Source organism: Petaurus breviceps, unplaced genomic scaffold (genome assembly GCF_028583685.1).
Source record: "Petaurus breviceps papuanus isolate PSGF00001 unplaced genomic scaffold, PetGlider_PUasm1.0 90847, whole genome shotgun sequence".
NCBI lineage: Eukaryota > Metazoa > Chordata > Mammalia > Diprotodontia > Petauridae > Petaurus > Petaurus breviceps.
The window spans coordinates 27,517,713-27,531,802 of NW_027187360.1; positions in this window are offsets into that span (position 1 = coordinate 27,517,713).

A 14,090-nucleotide genomic window follows, 5' to 3' on the forward strand; every position below is an offset into this window, starting at 1 on the left:
GAAAGGGATCACTTTATGAAGGGATTAAAATGCTTAAGTGTTTAATATTTGATCCCGGAGGTCCAAAGGAGCCCCTGGAGTTTATTGTGAAGGGTGGAGTGTGGATGACCACAGTCATGCCCCTTGAGCCAGGCTGCAGGTGGTAGTGGGTACTGAGGTCTGTGTCCTCATGCATCTTTGGGAACTGGCACGGGTCTTTTTAAACCTAAGCCTCAGTCTTTTCATCTCAAATGAGGGGTGGGACGGCTTCCCAAGGTCCTTCTTCCTGCTCACACTTTCTATCACCTAACCTCTGCCTGCCTCCCTTTCCTTAAATGTAAAATGGGGATAATAATGCACCTACCTCGTCCGGTTGTCCTAAGGAGCAAATGAGATCTTTGCAAAGCGCTGAAGAAGGGGCCTGGCATATACCCCTACTTAAATGCTTGTTTCCTTCCTATGTATCCCGAGGCTGGCGAGGCCAGGGCCACGCTCTTCTTTGAGCAGGAGGCGGAGGGCTGGAGGAGGGGTAGACCCCAGGCTACCCAGTCCCCAGGTTTGTACTTTCCCTCTCGGTATGCTCAACTGGGGCGAGGTGGGATGGAGTGGGACCCTTCACCTCTCCGAAGGATCAACAGAGGGGAGCCAAACCCACTCTCCAGAACCGATCTTACTATCCAGGCCCTGGTTCCCACCCGTGGGGGACAGCTCTGCCCGCCACCGCTCCCCACGCACCCCTGCGTAGCGCTGTGTCTGCTGTCCGCCCCCATGCACTCCTCGCTGCAGTAGCGTGTCCGGTGTCCTCACGCACGCCTCGAGCAGCGCTGGGTCTGCTGTCCCCGCTGTCCCCCATGCCCTCCGCGGGCAGCAGCTTGTTTTCGAGTGCTCGTGGATGCCAGGGCTTCAGCTAAGTCTTGCACCGAGGCTGGAAGGGCAAACTTCGGGAAAACCCTCCTCCACCCCCTACGGCTATCCCCACTTTGCGCGGACCGGAGGGGCGTAGGGAGCGGAGTCCTTAGAGGGGGTAGCCTGGACGGAGGTAGAGCCTGGGCCACATTTCTTCCCCGTGCCGGGGGGATAGGATGTCCGAGAGTCTGCTCGCCCCCGCCCTCCCGACACCCCCGAGTTTTTCTGTTCACGTCTCCGCCGTACCCGCTGCTCCCAGCGCCCAGGCTCAGTTTCCCCGGAAACTAGGATACGACTTGGCTTCTCCCTCCCTGTCCCCCCTTCCCCCACCCTCATCTCCCAGACGGAGCCTGCAGGTTGGGTTTAGGGAACCTTACAAGAACTGAAAGAGTCCAGTAAACATTTAATGATGTTCCTCTTTCTGTCCGGGGTTAAAACCACGCTCGCCTCTTAGGCTCCCCAGGGGTACGAGGATGAAATCCTTTCGGCGGCTACCCTGGGTCAGCCGTTCTCCCGTCCTGAAAGGGTGGGGGTGCTGGCGTGGGAGGAGTCGGAGGCTCAGAGATGCTGACTGGTAGAGTGAACACTGTCGGAACCTACCAATATGAGCATGTTTATCCAGGAAGGAGGGAGGAAAAAAGGAAACAAGCATTTGTGCCAGGCGCTTTCCAAATATCTCATCTGATCTTCACACCAACACTGGGATGGAGATGCTATTGTTATCCTTGGTTTATAGTTGAGGAAAGGAAGGCTACTCTGCCTAGGATGATACAGTCTGAGATCGAATTTGAACTCAGGTCTTCTCCATTCCAAGCCCAGCACTGCACCATATAGCTGGGCCCTGCAGATGGAAATGGACAAACACAGCTCAGGGGTAGCTCAGAGCCCTGTAGAGCAAGGGGAATGGAGCAAAAGGCAGAGAGAAAACAGAACTTGGCCGGCTAGAGAAAGAACCAAACAGAAAATAGTTTTGTTTTTTTTTTTAAAGCAATCGGGGTTAAGTAACTTGCTCAAGATTACACGGCCAGTTATTTCTGGGTGTGGTGCTGAGTGTCTGAGCCCGGGATTTGATCCAGATCATCCCAACACTGGAGCCGGTGCTCTTACTCGCTGAGCCACCTGGCCGCCCCTAAGCAATTGGAGTTAAGTAACTTGCTCAAGGTTACACGGCCAGGTGTTTCTGGGTGGGTGCTAAGTGTCTGAGCCCGGGATTCGATCTCCAGGTCTTCTCAACACTGGAGCCGGTGCTCTTACTTGCTGTGCTACCTGGCCGCCCCCAAGAAAATAGTTTTTAACAGATGGAAAGTACCTTAGTGATCATCTAGCCCAATTCTCAGATTTCGCAGATGGGGAAACAAGGGCCCAGGGAGGTTCAGTGAATTGTTCCAGGTCAGACAGGTAGAAATGGCAGAGTCATAATTTGAACCCAGGTCCTCCAATTCTAAATCCAGTCCTTTTTCCATTGGGCCACACACTGCTTAGTCTCCCTAGGTAGGCCAGAGAAGGATTCAGGCTGGAGATTCTAGGACCCTAAGACTCCAGAAGTGACCTTAGGTCAATGTCTCCTGATTAAATCCCTGGATCATCACACCCCTACCCCTGCCTCTCACCCTTATAAGAAAGGTTTCATTGGAGAATACTGGGAGAGACTGCCAAATAAGCTTTGTTCTCTTTCTCCATAGGCTTTGATGCTGCCTAAATTCTGCAACTTGACCTAAGGGCCAGGAGCATTGTTAGGGCAACAGCAGGGTGAGAAGTGTCAAGCTTCTTTGAGAACAGACAGTTCTCATTTTCCTGGGAGGTGTAGGGAAGATAAAGAACAGAGGTCTATTTGGGAACAATTTAATTACCTTCAAATTTTTCATTTCACCGATGCTGTGGAGTCAGTCAGTCAATCAACAAGCATTTATGAAGTCACCGAGCTTTGAGTGACAAGAAAAAAAGGTGAATAAAAGGATCATCAGAGTTTAGGTACAGGAGTAGTGTGACCTTTCCTCTCAGATCACCTCTCATATCTGTGATTGACAAGAGGCCAGGACACTGCTCTCTCCCTCACTCAGAGTCAGTCAGAAGCTAAAGAGTTAAAATGGACTTCAGAAGCTATGGAGTTGAACCCATACCTGTCCAAGAATCCCTTCTGCAACTTAATTTTGCTGGAAGACTTCTAGGGAGAGTCAATGCATGACCTCCTAGGGCAGCCCCATTCCAATTATTAGAGGCAGCTAGATGGCACAGTGAACAAAGTACTGAACCCAGAGTCAGGAAGACCTGAGTTCAAATTTGGTCTCAGATACCTACTAGCTGCTTGACCCTGCACAAATCTATACACAAATCATTTAACCTTAAGGCTATGCATTTGCCAGCTATTATTAGCAAAATTTCACTTACATTAAATCTGCTTCTCTGTAATTTTTTTTAAAGCAATTGGGGTTAAGTAACTTGCTCCAGGTTACATGGCCAGTTATTTCTTTGTATGGTACTAAGTATCTGAGCCCGGATTGATCCCAGGTCATCCCAACTCTGGGGCCGGTGCTCTTATTCACTGTGCTACCTGGCTACCCCTTCTCTGTAATTTCTAAGAGTAAGACTAATCCCTCTTCCACAAAAGTCCTTCAAATACTTGAAAACATTTATGTTCCCTTTAAATCTCTTCTCCAAGTTAAACACATAAATTTATTTCACTTAATTCCCTTTATATACTTTCCAACTTATTAATGTCCTTCCTAAAATGTGGCAAAAAAAAAAAACCCAGGCTGTACAGGTGTCTCTGTTCCCAGGTTAGATCATTATGTTGCTGGGCTGGACTAGCTCCTTATAAGGGACAGTCTCAACTGGATAGGTCCATCTATGGCTAGGTGGCTTCAGTGCTAGGCTGGCCTAGTCCTTTTCTTATCTGAGAATTGCTCCTCAATGACAGCTGTAATCTGGATCAGTTCCCACCTCAGACTCAGCTGGAGAACTCTCTGGCATTGTACAGCAGCTTATTTCCACTAGAGCCTTTCTGCGCTGAGATAATAGCTAAAGGCTAAGATAAGCCTATTTTCAATGAAGAAATATACTGATTATGAATCTATCTTCTCTATTTCCTTCAACTCCAAAGTGAAAGTCAATAGATGTATGGCTTAGTAAATATGGGGTAAAAAGTGGTATATGTGGTATCACTCCTGGTAGCTGAGTGTGATGTAAAACTACATACCAGCAAAAGGAACCGACAGACCTTCTTGGGCAAGAGTCGTGCAAATCCAGACGCTGTCCAGATGGAGAGAGATGCATCAGATGTGGAGGGGAAGCTGGCTCCTCAGTATTTCAATTTGGCCTCCTGGAAACTGTTAGACTAGACCTCCTTGGCTAAGATCAAGTCCTCTCTCTTGGCTTCAGTTGTGAGATGTTATCTCACTCTAAGCTAATTCACTCTTGTGTATTTTCTGATGAATTCTAATCTGTGGAACTTCTCCCAATTTCTGTCTATTGTTTTGCTTAGATAAATGGATTTATTTGCTCTTCACTCTTAGGTGGTAGTCACTGGGGTAACCAGCATTGGCTGGGATGGTACTCAGACTCATACCCCTAGATCAGGGGGAGAAATGAAAAAAAAAATACACCTCTTTAGAGACTAGAGAAAAGTACCCAGCCTCATGGCACTTTTGGGGACCATTTACTCTTTCATTCCCAACTCCTCCTCATTCCTCCCCCCCCAAAAAAAATCCCAGTTTGCTAATGAGGCTCTCCCCAGCACTGCAGAGGTCTTTGAAACTTCCTGTAATGGGAATGGGAATTTGAAGATCTTCCCTGCCCCTTAACAGACCTGGGGGGAATTTGAACACCTTCCCTGCTTTGAAAGTAAACTCTGCCCCCTAATAGGCTGAATGTAATCACATGGAGCCTGTGATGGGAAGAGTTTGCTGAAGGGAAGCATAGCCCACAGGAAGCTGGTAGCCAAAGCCAGAGAGACGGTGGGAGAGAGAGGTGCTCAGGCAAGGAGAGAGAGAGAGGTTTGTGAGTAAATATTGATCTTGTATTGGTTTGTGGGAAGGCTAAAGGATGGTGTGGCTCTCAGTCTTATTATGGCTTCTGAATATCTTTGGTAGTATGACGGAATCAGCTTACTGGTTTGGGGATTTGGTTTTCTGGTATCTAAATAAATGCTTTGGTTCTGTCCCCTACCTGGAGAATCTGGCATATTTTGCAATCCAACATCATGTGATATTTATAGTCATGGTCTTTATTGTGATTGTGGGCACTGTAAATATTGCATTGGTGCTACACTTCCCCAGGCTGAAGAGAAGCAGGGTTCCATTTAGATCCTCAGGCCAGGTGATATATGGGCATATTGAATCAGGCTTGGATAAACACATGAGGCAAATTCAAACCTAGGCAGGACCAATCTCCCCTGGAGTGGCCTGGGATATCAGGGGGCTGTCCCACTTGAGAGCCCTATTTTCGTTCTTAATTCCCTTGGTTATTTTTCTTTCTTTTTAAAATAATTTTTTATTGATATCTTCTGTTCCTATTTGCTTACCAGAATAGTTGTACCAATTCACAGAATCACCAAAAATTCGTCAATGTTTCTATTTATTCAGAACCCCCCCCAACAATTGTCATTTTCCTCTTTTGTCATCTTTGCCAGTCTGATAAACATGAACCTCAAAGTTGCTTTAAGGTGTGTTTTTCTAATTATTAGTGACTTAACCTTTTTTTTTCATATTATTATTGATAGCTTGGATTTCTTCCTCTGAAAGCTGCCTGTTCATATCCTTTGACAATTTATGAATTGAGCAAGAGATCTTTTTTTTTTAATTTTTCCTCAGTGAATTTAATTCTTATATTATGTGTAGTATATTTATAGACCCTACAAATCTCTCATTTTACCTTTTAACAACAACAGACCTTTATGATTAGCCATGGTGCTGCCTCTTCCAGTGAGGGGCCCTAGCTCTGGACTTACATGAGTAGATCTAAGGTTAGCCCTTAGAAGAGTCTAAACTCTTCAGTGTATCTTTGGGTCTCCTTTAGCAGCCTGTTGACTCAATTTTTATAATTTTCTTGTATCATTCTCATTTCTCTTCCCAGTTTTTCCTCCACTTCTCTTACTTGATTTTCAAAATCCTTCTTGAGCTCCTCCATGGCCTGTAAGCAGTTCATATTTTTCTTGGAGGCTTTTGATGCAGGAATTCAGACTTTGCTGTCTTCCTCCTGCTCCATGCCTTGATCCTTTTTGTCCTCCCAAAAAAAGGATTCTATGGTCTGTTTGTGCTTCCTATTGCTTGCTCATATTAATTGATTTTGAACTCTTTGCCACGATAGAACTCTGTTTCCAGAATGGAAAGAGCTTTGTCCCAAATCACTAGGGTTTTTGCAGCTATCAGAGCTGTTAGCAGGGCACTCTCCCTGCAGCCACCACAAGCTTTGACACCTGGCCACACACCCTAGGGACCACCACCCAAGACAGCCATCCAAATCCAAGCAGGTTAAAGCAAGAGTGATTACACTCTGAATGGTTGCTTGGTCCACCTACAATCTGCAGGCTAGGAGCTCTGGAAGCAGCCACATGGCAGCAGCTGCAGCCACCATGCTTTCTCTGTTTCTCACCCCGGGGGCAGGGGCTGGACTCTTCTTCTGTTGTCCCCCCCCTCCTTCCAACAGAATCCCACACTGACCTTTTACTTTGTCTTTGGCATTTATGGGTTGAGAAGTCTAAACCACCACAGCTGCTAGTGATTCGCTCTCCTGAAATCTTCTCTGGCCACCTCTGATTGCAGCCACCCTGGGGCCAGAACCACCAGGCTCTTGCGGGACTGTGCTCAGCTCCCAGGGCGCTGCAAAAGACTGTTCTTGCTGGCCTGCCAGTCTGTCTTCAGCAGGAGATTTGTTTCTCTCTGTCACTTTGTGGGTTTTGTAGCTTTTTTTTTTTTAAAGCAATTGGGGTTAAGTAACTTGCTCAAGGTTACACGGCCAGGTGTTTCTGGGTGGGTGCTAAGTGTCTGAGCCCGGATTCAATCCCAGGTCATCCTGACTCTGGGGCTGGTGCTCTTACTGTGCTACCTGGCCACCCCATGGGTTTTGTAGCTTTAAAATTTGTTTAGTCATTTTTTTTACAGGTATTAGAAGTGGTTGGAGTTGGAGCCCACGCCAAGTTTGTGCTTCTACTCCACCATCTTTAAGCAAGGAATCTTAGTCTTATGAAATTTTAATCAATTCCTTATATTTCTTGAATAGAAGATTTATCAGAGAAGCTTGCTGCAAAGATTTTTTCCTAGTTACCTATTTCCCTTCTAATTTTGACTGCATTAGATTTTTTTGGTGCAAAAACTTAAACTTTAGGTAATCAGAGTTGTTTCTATTATCTTGTTTTGTCATGAACTCTTTCCCTATCCATAGATCTAAAAAGCGATTTCTTCCTTGCTTCTCTATTTTTTATATCTAGATCACATATCTATTGAACCTTTATTTGGTATATGGTATGAGGAGTTGGTCTACACCTAATTTCTGCCAGACCGCTTTCCAGTCTTCCCAATTTTGTGTCAAATAGTGAAGCGTTCCCATAGTAACTGAAGTCTTTGGGTTTTTAAGACACTATGCTATTGTTTATGTTTTGTACCTATTCAATTCCACTAATGGTCTTCACTTTTTTTTTTTTATAAACCAGTGCTAAATTATTTTAATGATTCTTGCTTTGTAGTACATCTTGAAATGTGGTACTGATAGAATCTCTTCCCCACTCTTTTTTCATTACTTTCCTTGTGAATCTTGACTTTTTGTTCCTTCAGATGAATTTCATTATTGTTTTTTCTAGTATTAATACCTTAGTAGTTTGACAGGCATAGCACTGGATTAATTAATTAAGGCAATGTTGTCATCTTTATTATGCTAGTTTGTCTTACACATGAACAATTAATGTTTAGCAAGCAGCTAGATGACACAGTGGATAGAGTGTCAGCCCTGGAGTCAGGAAGATCTAAGTTTAAATCTGACCTCAGACACTTTCTAGCTGTGTGACCCTGGGCAAGTCATTTAATCCTAGTTGCCTCAGTTTCCTCATCTGTAAAATAAGCTGGAAATGGCAAACCACTCCAATATCTTCATGACCCAAATGGAGTTATGAAGAGTTGGACACAACTGAACAACAACAACAAGTATTGTTTCTCCAATTATTGAGACCTATCTTTAATTTCTGCAAAAAGTGTTCAAAGCCAGGTTCATACAGCCAGTTATGGTGGATATACTTGCAAGTATTTTTATAGTTTCCATCACTATTTTGAATGAAATTTCTCTTTCTAGTTCTTCCTATTGAATTTTGTTGATTATATATAGGAAAGCTGATGGCTTATGTGGACTTATTTTATAGCCTACAATTTTGCTAAAGTCATTAATTATTTCAATTAATTTTTAGTTGACTCTCTAGGATTCCCTAAGTTTTACATCATATCATCTGCAAAAGTAACAATTTTGATTCCCTTTTGCTTGTGCTTATATCCTCAATTTCTTATCTTACTGCTATAACAGTATTTATATATAACAAGTATTTCTAGCATTATATTAAGTAGTAGTGGTAATAATGAGCATATTTACTCTACCTGTCATCTTGTTGGAAAGGCCCCTAACTTTTTCTCCACTACATATGCTCCTGAATTTAGACGAATGTTGTTTACATTATTGGGGAATGGTCCATTTACTCATATGATTTCAAGAATTTTTAAATAGAAGCAGATATTGGATTTTCTCAAAAGACTTTTCAATATCTACTGATATAAACTTACAGTTTTTTTTTTATTATAAACCAGATTATATTTCTTTCTTTCCTTCTTCCTTCCTTCCTGCCTTCCTTTCTTTCTTTTGATGCAGGGCAATTGGGGTTAAGTGATTTGCCCAAGGTCACACAGCTAATAAGTGTTAAGTGTCTGAGGCTGGATTTGAACTCAGGTTCTCCTGACTCCAGGGCCAGTGCTCTATTCATTGTGCCACATAGCCACCCCTTAAGGTATATTTCTTTTTTTTTTTTAATTTTTTTTAAAATTTTTTTTAAATTTTTTTTTTTTTAAGCAATCGGGGTTAAGTAACTTGCTCAAGGTTACACGGCCATTTCTGGGTGTGGTGCTGAGTGTCTGAGCCCGGGATTCGATCTCCAGGTCGTCCCAACACTGGAGCCGGTGCTTAAGGTATATTTCTTAAGAAAAAAATCTAGCCCATAAACCCCAAGATATTTTTTGAGGTTTTAGCAATTGAAATTTGAGGAAACTGAGGAATATAGAAGTTAAGTGACTTGCCTAGGATCACACAAGCCACAAGTAAGAGAGCCAAGATTTGAATCCAGATCCTTTGATTCCAAGTATAACATTCTTTCAATTACCTGAGGGATATAACAGTTAAATGACTAGCTCAGGGTTAAACAACTAGTTTTGGAGGTAGGATTTGAACCCAAGTCTTTTGACTCTGAGACCAGCCCTATGCCATGCTGCCTGCTCATGAGAACAGTAATTAAATTGTACAATGCTCTAATGTTTATAAAGCATCTTCCTCACAACCACTCTGGCATGTTAATCAGGCTGAGATTTTTTTTTTTTTGAGCACCTGATGTTTTTTATTCCAAAAATACACATTTATCCAGGGTTTCCATCAAGGAACTTTTAAATAGACTACAGGCTGCCAGAGAAGTATTGTCTTTTAATCTATGTCTCTCCACATTTTCCTAAAGCCTACACTCTGTCCTCCTTTTCTCTAACACTGAACCTGGAGCTGTCACTCTGGCTCGCTCTCCCACAAGGTGAATTGGCTGTGACACTCCCAGTTAGGTTCTGCACTGGGAACCCAGTCTTGATGGGACAAGAGCAGATTTTTGGTGACCCTGGTGAGAGCAGGGTCAACTAGAACCATGGGAGGCAGTTGGAGTATTTGAATTTAATGAGGGAAGGAGCACTGCAGAGCATAGACATCAGATGAAGCCTCTTATCTACTCACTCATATATGACAAGCAGCACCCCCTAATCCCCTTGATGATTCAGCCATGGTGAAAGGTATTGTGATGGTGGTCATTGAAGAGCAGAAGCATGTAAACCAGCTGTGACAGCTATACCCAGGAACATTCCATGTCTCCCCAAAATTGACTTTGCCTTTTAACAATATGGTCTTTTAGTTTTGAAGTATAGATTGTTGTATTATGCAAAAAATGTATAATTGTATAATATAGATGTTATAGAAATGTATAGAAAGTCTATTTGTTGGGGGCGGCTAGGTGGCACAGTGAATAGAGAACTGGCCCTGGAGTCAGGATGACCTGGGTTCGGATCCAGCCTCAGACACTTAACACACACACACACACACACACACACACACACACACACACACACACAGCACCTAGCCATGTGACCCTGGGCAAGTCACTTAACCCCAATTGCTCTCCAAAAAGCAAAAAAAAACCCAACTCCATTTGTTTTTAGCATATATTCTTGCTACTACAGTGCCATATAACCACTGGTCTTTCCCTTCCCTTCCAACTATTTTTCTAGAAAATTATTTGACCTGTTTGTTGTTTCATTCCATCATTTCAGTCTTGTCCAACTCTTTGTGACTCCATTTAGAGTTTTCTTGGCAGAGATACTTGGGTGATTTGCCATTTCCTTCTCCAGCTCATTTTACAGATGAAGAAACTGAGGCAAGTAGGGTTAAGTGACTTTCCCAGGGTCACACAGCTAGTGTCTATTTGACCTATAGAGGCATATATATTAGGTATGTCAAGTGAAGTGTTGAGTTTGTAATCTTTGTTACATGTACTCCCTGAAATAACATAAGTCCCCCTTTATGTTTTTATTCAATTATATGATGTCTCTTCAGTTTTAGCATATGGATTGCTTTTCAAGATAAGAAAAAAGAGAATTATAAAAATTATTTTAAAAATTATAATAAATGTGCTGATAGTATTATATATACTGACTCAGATGCCTTAATTAAAGATTCATATGAAAATGCTGCTGCCAATTCTAATGAGTGAAATAAACTGAGTTTATGACCAAAAGAAATCGAATTTTTCTCTTTTTAAAGGTTTTTATTGATATTTTCTGTTTATTATATTGTCATAGTTGTCCTAAGTATTCCTCCACTTCCTCATATAGCAAAGTGTTTCTTAGAGAGGAAAACAATCAGAACAACTAACTGCTACATTGAAAAAAGTTCAAAAACATGTACATTTTACATGTGACACCTATGGATGTCCCACCTACAGGAAGGGTGGGTTGGACACTCTCTTTGTTCTGAGTCCTTGAGTGATTTTTATAATTTTGTTACATTCACTTTTGCTTTTTGCTGTGTAGTTGTTCTTTCCATTTACTTTATTGTAATTAATGTGTATTTTGTTTTCTTAGCTCTGCTTACTTCACTCAGCTTCAGTTCATATTGATCTTCCCATGATTCTCTGTATTCATCACACGTCTTTTCTTTTTTTTTTTTTGGAGGGCAATTGGGGTTAAGTGACTTGCCCAAGGTCACACAGCTAGTTTTGTGTTAAGTGTCTGAGGCTGGATTTGAACTCAGGTCCTCCTGACTCCAGGGCCGGTGCTCTATTCACTGTGCCACCTAGCCATCCCCAATCTTCAACTTTTGCAGGAGAAATATTCCTAGAAAATGGTGCAGAAGACAAAAACATGAATGCTAATACATTGAACCTATGGGAAATAGGGGAGTGGTTCCTGCAACCACCAAAGAGTATCATCTTTCACTAAAGAGTGCTGAAAATATACTTTTCTGCATTTAATTCTTCATAACAAAACATTGATTCTGATCAACAGGTGCTTTTCCTAACACAGTAACCATGAAATAACCCATAAAATTCAGTACACAAACAAAATTGGTAATACACAAAACATTTTTCTTGCTAGCAATTCCCTAGTATTCTGTGGCCCTTTGTGTTAATCTCAGTGAAAAAAAACCATTGATTTCAGACAATATTCGCTTCTTATTGCACATGAAATCTACAGTTCCATAAATACTGTACAGCAACTAAAATTCTCAAAACTAAGATACTATTTAACCTGAGTCTTACTTTCCACTGTGTCATATGGCGATGTGAGGGCATTGTACTGTATACTATACTGCTGTGACCCTCTTTACTAAAGTCACCCTCTGAAAACCAAGGGAGAGGATACTGGGACTTTTGTCACTGCTGTTGGAAAATGTGGAGAATGGCAAGGTCTCAACATCACCATCCTTGGAGCCCAAAGGACTTGCAGTATAGTTTAAGGGCATAATTGCAACATAAAACTTGAATTTTAAAGTCAAACAATGAAAATATGCAATGAATGCATGTGGGGCTCTTTATACCAGTAGGGTGAACAAGACCAGTGAGGTGCCTGGTAGGATGCCAGCTGCTCCACAAACTTGCAAGTACAGCACCTCTCATTTTTAACTCTATTGCTCATAGCCCTGAATGTGTGAGGTTGCCAATGTAAAAGTGAAAATGAGGTTACTAATAAAAGCATGGGAGTGCTTGAAGTCGTGAAAGTTAAATGTATGAAAGTTAAGGATTGACTCTATTCTAATACATTCATGTACCAGATTTTGTTTAGCCATATTCCACAATTGATGGGCATCTTACCTTATTTCTAATTCTTAGTTATCACAAATAGTGCTGCTATAAATATTTTGGAACATATGGGGATTTTTATCTTATTGCTGACTTCCGTATCATTTCAGTAATGGAGTCTCTGAGTCAAAGGATGTGGGCTTTTTAGTCACTTTCTTTGCATAATTCCAAATTGCTTTGCAAAATAGTTGTACCATTTCACAGCTCCACTTACAGTATATTAGTGTGCTTATCCTTCCACAACCCCTTGAATATTGACTATTGGTATTTTTTGTAATTTTGTGTATTTGCAAGGTATGGGATAAAACCTCAGGGTTGTTTTGATTTGCATTTCTCTTATTATTGGTAATCTGGAACATTCTTTCATGTGGCTTTGAAAACTTTGCAAATCTTTTTTTGAGAACTGTTTGTTCATATCCTTTGACCACTTATTTATAAAAATTTTCTCTTAGTCAAGGTCAATGTAGTTCCTATTCCAAGCCATCTGATGATACAATTTGTTATATTCCAATAAATAGATTTCACCATTATTTTCAATTATCTATATGTCATAACATTCTAAATTGAGTATATTTCCTTGACATAAAATAGGGAATAACAAGTTTTCAATCTGGTTGGTATAAAAAGTATAAGTGGTTAATATATAGTTTATCAAACAACAGAGAATTTGGTTTTTGCTATCTCTTTTCCTCTAGAGATGCAGTAAAGGTCATATTATTCCAACATTTATTAATAAGTAATCCAGAAAATGGCCTAGGGGTAATCAGTGTTTTAAGAACAAGTGACTGTCAATATCTAATGTATACAGCATTTCTTCATGATAAAGTTTTAATGAGGTCAAAATATTCATGTATTACTGAATGAGGGGAAATAGGTTTCATACTATAACCAAAGTATAATGGAATAATTGATTGACATTGTAGATATGTTTGGTAAAAGGTAGAAGAACATTCAAGGGTCACAATAAACAAATTTACAATTCTGAGAAAAGTTTTTGCTCTAAATCTTTTTAACATGGTTCAAAAAATAAGATCCTGGGGCAGCTAGGTGGCACAGTGAATAGAGCACTGACCCTGGAATCAGGAGGACCTGAGTTCCAATGTGGCCTCAGACACTTCACACACTTACTAGCTGTGTGACCTTGGGCAAATCACTTAACCCCAATTGTCTTGCCTCCCCCCCCCAAAAAAAAGATCCTGTAATGGCAAAACAATTTCAATAATCTCAAAAAATGCTATCTGATTAGTCACATCCAAAATTATTTAATAAGGTCTTTGAATAATATCATGTAACAAAAGATTGTACATTTTCCAAATGGAAACATTGTTTTGATAATTGCTAATGGTTTTATAAACTATGGACACTACTGTTGTGGTATAGTATTTTGAAAATGAAAAACAACCTTGTTGAACATTTTATATCTATTCAGAGACCACTTGCAATTGATGGCCAGCCTATTCTTGACCAGTTAAATGATGCACTTAGCATTCTTAAATTTTGTTGGTCCTCTGAAACCTGTTTTAATTGCACATCTAATGTGTCTAGACATACTGGGGTGGATTCAAATGAAATGTGAAGACAAACATTAACATCCTTTATGTAAATGGTCCTTATTGTTGTGGTTTGTCCTTCG